The sequence below is a fragment of the Sinocyclocheilus anshuiensis genome, unplaced genomic scaffold (genome assembly GCF_001515605.1).
Source record: "Sinocyclocheilus anshuiensis isolate Anshui unplaced genomic scaffold, SAMN03320099.WGS_v1.1 scaffold86, whole genome shotgun sequence".
In the NCBI taxonomy this organism is placed as follows: domain Eukaryota; kingdom Metazoa; phylum Chordata; class Actinopteri; order Cypriniformes; family Cyprinidae; genus Sinocyclocheilus; species Sinocyclocheilus anshuiensis.
In genome coordinates this window covers 165,825-174,854 of record NW_015547662.1, presented here as the reverse complement: position 1 = coordinate 174,854, position 9,030 = coordinate 165,825, and the positions used below count along the sequence as shown (strand labels likewise).

The following is a 9,030-nucleotide window of genomic DNA, read 5'->3' as shown; positions in this document are numbered from 1 at the left end:
TATATTTTTTTTAGTAATTACAAATAATAACTTCATTACGGAAATTTCTCTGGTCGAAAGGTGCAGTACCATTCACCATGGAAATACCATGGTATATGAATATGGTACTATGCATTCAGTATATCACAGTATCATAACACTGCAATTTGACACATCACTCTACCACTGGCACAGTACATTTTGGAAAGGAATGTAAGGGAATATCATATCTATCAGGACAATATTGTGCGAATATACCTCAGTGTCACTCAACATGAAGTTTGAGGTCATGGTTAAAAGTCACAGATCTAAAATAGCTTCATCCACACAAACAGAATGAGGGGAAGTACAGCAACACTATTATTATAGATGCAGGATTAGATCAACTTGATTCTACTAAAGGGTTAACATGGCACTGTAAGAAAAAGATCCTCCTCATATGGGCATGTTGTAATAAATGAAGACATCAGCTCTTATCTCGTTCTAGCTTCATTCATGAGATTAATCAGATCTCCTGCAGTTTGACTCCTAGTTAACCTGCTTATCTGTGCCATAAAAGATGCTGTTACTTGCAAGTGACAGCTGAAGGGGTCATGGAAAATTATATAAGATAAGATATGAGATTTGTGTTTCAGGGTACATAAAGTGCCCATTTATACTTGGCCAATTAATGCATGTTCACTGATTTCATAACTATCTGACCATGAAAAGGCTATGGAAGCATCTAAATATGCACACTCCCCTACTATATACACTCTAAAAAATGCTGGGTTAAAAAACAACCCAATTGCTGGGTTTGTCCCTATTTTACCCAGCACTGGTAAAAAGCATTTTTTAGAGTGTAGTAAGTGAAAAACATTATGGGAAAATAACAGTATGTCAGAATTCACAGTATTCATAAAACAGTAGGTGAAAAGTACCCGAATGACCTACTAATTCCGGCAAGATTCTGGCAAGTGCACATCTGATTGACACTTTACTATCCCATGAGGCCACAGGAGAGGAGTTGTGAATGGCAGTGTAGCGACAATGACAAATGTAGTGCATCCACATTACATTCATACTACACACATTCATAATATATAGAACATACTTTTTAACAGTCGTAAAGTGTAGATGGAATGTGTCAACTCAATTGGACAGCAATCCAGTGACAGAGTGTTAATACACTCATAAGTTGTTCCGATAGTTAAGGCCCATTCACACCAAGGATGATAACTATAACAATAACAGTAAATAATATAAAGTTTTAATACACATACTAATTCTACGATAATAGGGAAGTTCACACCACTATAACGAAAATGACAAAACGATATCTTTGGAGTCATAGATATGTGTAGATGTCACATTCGACCACTCCAGACATGCCATCTTGGAATGGTCAACGTGTCATCATCACTCACAGTAAAAATCAAGAATCGAGTTTTCCAAGAACATTATGCAGCCTATGGTTGTAAAAAACACCGAGATTTAAATTCCAGAAGAAATGGGATAACCTTTCACAGGTGAGGTTGAAATGTAAATGTATTATGTATTAACTCAAAAGTAAATAAAAAAAAAATAAATAGAAAAGTTCTGTCATGAAACTCTAGATGGCGCCGGCTGATAGGTTCTAACTCAATCTGATATAATCACAACATTATTCACACGACACAGCTGACTGGTTTAGGTTTCATCAGCAGCCAATGAGCTTGCTGCTCAACATTCAAATACTTGGCTAGGGCTTGCTGTAGCAGTTGCAGCGCGCTTCAGAAACCCTCCACCTTCCCCAGCTCCACCTGTATCGATCTGCTAAGGGGTAATTTCATGTATGTTATGCGGGGGTTATTTCTTGCATGCTCACAGCAGTGTGTCTGTGGATGTATTGGCAGTAGCAATTCTCGGTACTTGCTCTGCCACAGCAGCAGTGTAAAAATCAAGAATCGAGTTTTCCAAGAACATTATGCAGCCTATGGTTGTAAAAAACACCGAGATTTAAATTCCAGAAGAAATGGGATAACCTTTCACAGGTGAGGTTGAAATGTAAATGTATTATGTATTAACTCAATAGTAAATAAAAAAAAAATAAATAGAAAAGTTCTGTCATGAAACTCTAGAAGTACTTGCTCTGCCACAGCAGCAGTGTAGCAGATCTGTTCCGCCAAAACCAAACACATTAACACTGCCATGTATATTAACATGCTAAACTTTCCGAGTGTTGTAATGACTAGGGTTGGGCGATGTCTACAAAATTGGCATCGGAGGTAAAATGTGTGGTAAGTACTGCCGCTCCATAGTATAAACACACTACGTGCGATCGCGAATCTCGAAAGTGAAAGTGAAACTAAAAAGCGATCGGGCATTCAAAAGCAGTTTCAATGCCAGGCATAATAGTGGCTGCCTGATGCCCGCAATCTATATACAGTATAATTACCCAATGATATAACTGCGAGAGAAATTATTAAAATATGTATTTTCCTCCCATCGCATTTATTCCCTTTAGGGGCTCCGTATTACACGTCATTTTCTTTCCAAACACGGTATAGGGATGCGGCGGATTGCGGGGTGTGTGTGGGGGGGAATCACGATGTCAGCTCAACATTGTGATGTCTATCAGCCATCGGCGATGGACGATGGCATCGTCTATCGGCCCAACCCTAGTAATGACAGAACTAGGGTAACTTTAATGTCCTCAGTCAACTTGCTCTGGAGTGTTCACAGACCTGCTTTCACTGTTCCAATATGGTGGAAGGACGGCTTACGTATAGCGGCCAATAGAAACAGACACTAATGAGGCACCTAAGTATATTTATCGTTTTTGATGTAGAAAGGCCTTTAGTGTAACAAATAGTCCTGGCCCTCTGGCCCTAACCCAGCGTTCTGTAAAATACATTATTTTATGTTCTGCAGAAGAAAGTAAATCAAACAGGGGTGGGTAGGGTTGCCAACTGTCCCATATTAGCCGGGACGTCCCGTATATTGGGCCTAATTGATGTGTCCCGTACTATTTGTCCCGTTTATTGACTGCTATGCTGATCACGACACTTGAGAATGATCACCACACCTGTCATCATCCAGTTACAGCCCCCTCACATGCATGATCAGTATGCGTTAAGTAAATCACAAACTGTGAACATAACTGTTCGAGGAAGGCTTAAGACAAAGTGGAATCTTCTGATGGCTGGTTGCTCCCGCTTCACAGCGAGTGGGACTCGCGCTAACGCCAATTACCGTCACTGTCGGTGTGTTTTGTTTTCAGCAAATCCGTTTTGGCGAATGCAAATAACGTGATTATTTTTAATGACTCCAACATCCAGCCGCGCAAGAAAACATGTAGGCTAATCTACCCGAGGGAAGACGTGATCAATAAGGGAAGTCGTCTTTCACTATTGTAATGTTAAATAGAGAAAAACATTTGACATTTAAGTAATATCTAGCGTATTCTTCAACTTTGGACCTTATTCTTGAAACACAAAATGACAAATAAAAAAAGTGTCAAGCACCAAAAGCAGCCCATATTATATCTATGAGTCTCCGGAGTAACGTTAGGAGGGAAAGTTGATTAGGTAACGTTAGTTGTAGATATCAGGATACTGCAGGTCAGGAAATCTATATATAATATATATATATTAATTTCTACAAAAAACCTTGATTATCTCGTATTTTCCTTTTGTGAAGTTGGAAAACCTAGGGGTGAGTTTCCCAAAAGCAACTATGGTGGCAAGTTTTGTCGTTACCAATAGAGTTCAATGGAATTTACCACCATAGTTAGTTAACGATGCTTTTGGGAAACACCCCAGGTTTGGAACAACAGGAGGGTGAGTAAACAATGACAGAATTTTCGTTTTTGGGTGAACTATCCCTTTAGTGGTGGGATTTTTGAGCGGGGTTACATTGTTACGCCAGTAGGTGGCGAAAAATGTATTATGAGCGAGTCATTGAATCATTAATACAATTGATTCGTTCGTTAAACGAATTCTGCGGAAGATGGAAGGAAACGCCGTTACTGTGTTGCTCAGAGACGCTAACCGTTCATCCTGCGTTGGCTTTGTTTGGACCTGGCAATAAAATGTAAGTTACTCAGTATTATCTTAATTGAAGTGTTTTGTCAAATCAAAATCACTCAGTCCTTATGCTCTCGAGAAGATCATATCCATGCTGATCTTTGGAACTACATCACTCTTGGTTGATATCGCGTAACGTTAACTGTCCATAATAAAATCATCAAGGCATAGAACAACATTTTCATATCGAAGCATCACTAATTGTATCATTTAACTAGTCCTAATTAATCGTAGTAGGCTCGCATTTAAATTTATGTGTTGTTTCTTGAACACGGTTATGTTTTTGTGAATTATTCGTTTATCAACAAGTGGAGTGATCCGAAGGCATTCGAGTTTCTTTCTTAAACAGAGCCCATCACAAGAGCTACTGGAGGACAACACTTTCATATGAGTTGTGATTCAAGAATTTATCCTAGGTTACGATTCATGGAGGTAACGTTAGTTTGAAGAACGGTCTGATCTATAATCTGCGCTGCAGCGGACCGATGAAACAGAAACACTAATGCAGAGAAGATATAAAGGACGACAGAGCGTATACATTAAAGGTAGCCGATCTTATCACTCACCAGGCTGGATTCAAATACGAAATATATTCCTCTTAGTCCGGTTATTGCGTATATCGATACGATCTGCCTCCTTTTGGAAACATACGTGACCTCCTCGAGCAAACGGCACAAAAACAGCTGTAAACCAAAAGCAAGGTCATGGGACCGGTGATTCGTGATCAACGGTGTTACACTGCGATCTGCTGGGATGAGGTGGTATTGCAAGTAGACATACAGGATTCGTCCTCAAGGGGGCGCCTGCATTCAAATCTCTGTAGGGGTTTGTGTGTTAATAGGAGACATACACACTAGAATCTATAACGTATTTTAAGTGTTAAAGTCCCTGTAAAGGCAATATTAAATATGTGTTCTGAGTTTGTCACACCACAGAAAAATGTATTATTAACCACTCAGCCAAATTTGAATGATGAAAAAATCCGCCAAGTAAATAAAATAAGTGATCAAAATCTTGAGAAAATGGGCGGTATCCTCTGCTCTCAAACGCTGGGGGCGTGTCCGCTTTTTGCGCTGAAACCACGCCTACTTGCGGGAAAGCTGCCGCCTCTTAACTGTCAAATACCGCTACAGCCTGAATGGATGCTTCTAGCAGCTTAATTGGATTTACAAAACCATTAGTAACAGAGCTACAAAGTGAAAATCACTCCAGCTATCTCTCTCTCTATTTTTTACTTCGTTATTCCACCCTGAACAGCTCTGAGAATTGTTTTTTGAAACTTTAAAAAATATACATAAAAAAAATAAATTGTATTAATCCAAAACTCACCCTCTTTGTTTTGCCTAAAAGCACAATACTTAACAATGTGACAATCACAAAAGCATTTAACTAATAAAGCTGTAAAACAAACAAACAAAAAAACTATCCAAAATTCGATTTCTGACTCTTTCCTGTGGATCGGTTCTTTTAAACCAGAGGTCTCAAACTCAATTCCTGGAGGGCCGCAGCTCTGCAGAGTTTAGCTCCAACCAGCTCCAACTCACACCTGCTTGGAAGTTTCTAGTGATCCTGAAGACCTTGATTAGCTGGATCAGGTGTGTTTGATTAGGGTTGGAGCTAAACAGAGTAGCAGAGCCGTGGCCCTCCAGGAATTGAGTTTGAGACCAGTGTTTTAAACGGTTATAGGTTCAAAAACTAATTCAGTAATTATTTTACACCATGACATAATTATGTTAACTCTGAAATGCTCCAATGAAGATAATGATATATTTGCATTTCACTAGACATAATGAAAATTATTACATGCTCTTTTTTTATTAATAAGAATGTTTACTTGTGTCCCAGATCAGTTGGCTGCAGCCATGATTCAGCCGATAAACCTGTAATTTGCATTAAACATTACCCAAATCATTAATTAAAATTAATTGATTAATTTAATTGCCACATGTGTTATGTGCAGTAACTGCCAAAAGCTCCATCATCCCACTATTATTTTTTAAAGACCTGTTTTACCCATCAAATTAGAGACAAAAAATTAACTTCCTCACTCATATAGGACCCTCTGGCATTTTGTCCACTCTCTCTAGGTATTTACGGCTTAATGTGCAACTTTGTAGGATTATTTTTCTTATAAGTGCAATAAGCCATTAAAGAAGAAGACTTGTTGTAGTAGCAGCGGCCATATAATCTATATGACCATAATTGTATGGGATGTGAAATATGATCGCCATTATAATATCAAACGCCCCTGTTGCTCTTCCTAGCATCTTGTGGCTTTCGGTGATGATGAAACAAAATATTGACACCTACAGTCATGGGAGCAGGTGGTGCTAAATGCTGATAAAACACAGTTTTAGGTTGATCTGATCTTCCTTCAACTCCCTTGGGCGTAATACATGGGGCCTTACTCATGAAACACGAGCAGAGTGAATTTCTGCGTGAATCGTTCATAAATCCATTTGCTGCAAATTGTTGTGTTCAGTTCAATAGGACAGAGGATACATTTTTCACAGATATCCATTCTGCTTGTTTCATGAATGAGGCCCATGATTATTACATATTGCATATCAGCAGCAATCTATACATCTCTCAGTTTCATTAATAATAGAAAAGACAAACCAATCTGACATGCTTGCACCGGTGGGTCTAGCTTCTCTTTGGATTCAAATGCACCTGAAGCGCCTGTATGAGGTTTAATGAATCATAGATGCAAGATGGAGCCAGATCTGTAAGAACAGTGAGGGTCATGATAAATTATGATTAAACACAGTAGGCTTCCTTAAGCATCATTTATTGTAGTAAGATGAAGAAATTAGAAAAATAAATGTATGAATTAGGAAAAAAAATAAAGCTGGAAACCTTTTTTCCCCCAGGATTCTTTGATGATTAGAAAGTTCAAAAGAACAACAACAATAATTATTTGTAACATTGTAAATGTCACTTTTAAATTGAATGCATCTTTGCTAAATAAATTCCTTAAAAAATCGTACTGACCCCAAAACTTTGAACAGTGTATATATTTCCCTTTTATATTTCTCTATCTGTTTTCTATACGTATATGGTTTGTGCTGGCTCACACTCCCCCATTTTGAATCTGGGTTAAGTAACATCAACGAAGATAAAAACAAATGTGTGAATAAACCAAAGGGTCATGGTTTGACTGTTTAGCATGGTCCAATTAGTCCCTGTTGGTAGATGTTGGAACTACACGCTTCAAAAGGCAAAAAAATATATAAATTGTTCTCTTCTGATGGCCAGCATCTTTTCATGCAAGCAGCATATAAATCACAGTAGTATGTGTAAGTAAATGTTTCAGCAATGCCCATTTGTTTATGGAGGGGTTTTTAAAGCGTGAAATAGACTTTTCCCCTGTCTTTCATGTCACAGCACAGGATAGTGTCTAGTGAAGGGCTTGGGTCTGTGAGATGAATGGGAATGCTAACGGATGATTCCAGGTATTATAGACTTCCTCAGTATACACCTGTTTTTTTGGAGAATCTTCTCTGCACACATAAGAACACTTCAACACATTTGTCAGTGAATGGAGCCGATTGAGAGCAGTACATGCTCATGCTGTTTTAAAAAGATTGAAATGAAAAGGAATTTAAAAGGAATTTAATTGGTGCCAAAAAGGGGTTATTATACAACTTAATTCAGTTAGCTTGTGATCTCTTGGATTACTTGAGATTGACTTTTTCCCCTTTAAAGAGCTGCCTCTCCTTGGGTTTCTTTGAGTTTAGTTTTTCATCTTTATGGTATGCAATTTATATTGCGTTTGGAGGTTGATATTTTTGTCTTGTTTTTGAAAGGTTTCCACTTCAATGACCTGGATCATGCTGACTGATTTTAAACTCAGGACAGCTCAAGGTTGTCATTATTCATGGCTAACTTGAGGCTCTCGGCTGGAATTCAGTAGAAGATCATTGTAAAAATTCAGAAATGTGGTGAATCTGCTCTTTGATTCGATCCCCCCTCAGGTCATTGTCACTGGACTTAGCTTGGTGCTAGGCTAATGAGTAATGCCTGCGGCAGGTTGGTTGCTAGGACATGACCTTTTTGGCGGACCCTCTGTTCTCTCTATTCTTTCACACTCCATCCATTCCTGTTCTATTTCATCCACAATCCTTTTCTACAGACACAGATGACAAGTAAACTGTCAAATGTTGCTGAGGAGAGGTTGTTTTTTAGCTATGAATCACAGAGAGATGCATGCTGAATGCTGAAAAACATCTACTGTCTCAATAATACAAATATTATCCTTAAACTTTTTTTTGTGGCAAATTCTTAAGTACTATATTTTTCAGTCATGGTGCTACAGTAATTCCATGTTTGGACACTACCATGATGATAAATACCATTTATTTGGAGTACTATATACATTTCATGGTATATGCATATAGTAATCATAACGTAGGCTATATTGCTAAATGTCTTAGTATGGTATTGTACATTGGGGTCCAAACAGCATTGGGCTGCATTGACTTTCATATGAACAAAAGACACTGGGACATAAAAAAATAAAAAATAAAATCTAAATAGATTATTAAACACTGGGCTGGGCATCATACACTTGCCAGCTTTGTAAAAGGTTACAGAGAAAAACTGGGCATCATTCACAAAATGACTGAAGATCACACGCTACCAGACTTTCAAGTCATTCTGAACACAACAAACTCATGTGCAACAAACATGTGCCTTATTGCTGGGAGATGCATGAAAATTTAAAACAATATGTTCTAAAATCAGCTCAGAATATCAAAAAAAAAAATGTATCCTCCGACTGGATGAAATCATAGTCTGTGCCCATCATTCACTACACATTTTTCTGTGAAATCTGTCAATTTAGACTGCCCAAAATCTGCAGACTGGTTCTGACTTTCATCAACTATCACCAACTCCTCCAGAAAGTAAACTGAGGGCAAAATCTGTAAAAACAAACAAAAAAAAAAAACATCTGCATAGTGTATTCCAGCCTTTAGTTTCAATAGTGCTTTTGGACTGGAGA

General features: G+C 38.2%; 1 protein-coding gene across 1 annotated transcript in view; it reads right to left on the bottom strand.

Moving 5' to 3' along the window:
* The window catches only part of LOC107702303 (nocturnin-like), a 16,220-nt gene extending 11,478 nt beyond the window's left edge, over positions 1–4,742 (bottom strand). Inside the window, exon 1 of the mRNA XM_016504557.1 lies at positions 4,592–4,742. The gene's annotated coding sequence lies outside the window, so the exon portion shown is untranslated. The remainder of the gene's footprint in view (positions 1–4,591) is intronic.
* Between the last annotated feature and the right edge of the window lie 4,288 nt (positions 4,743–9,030).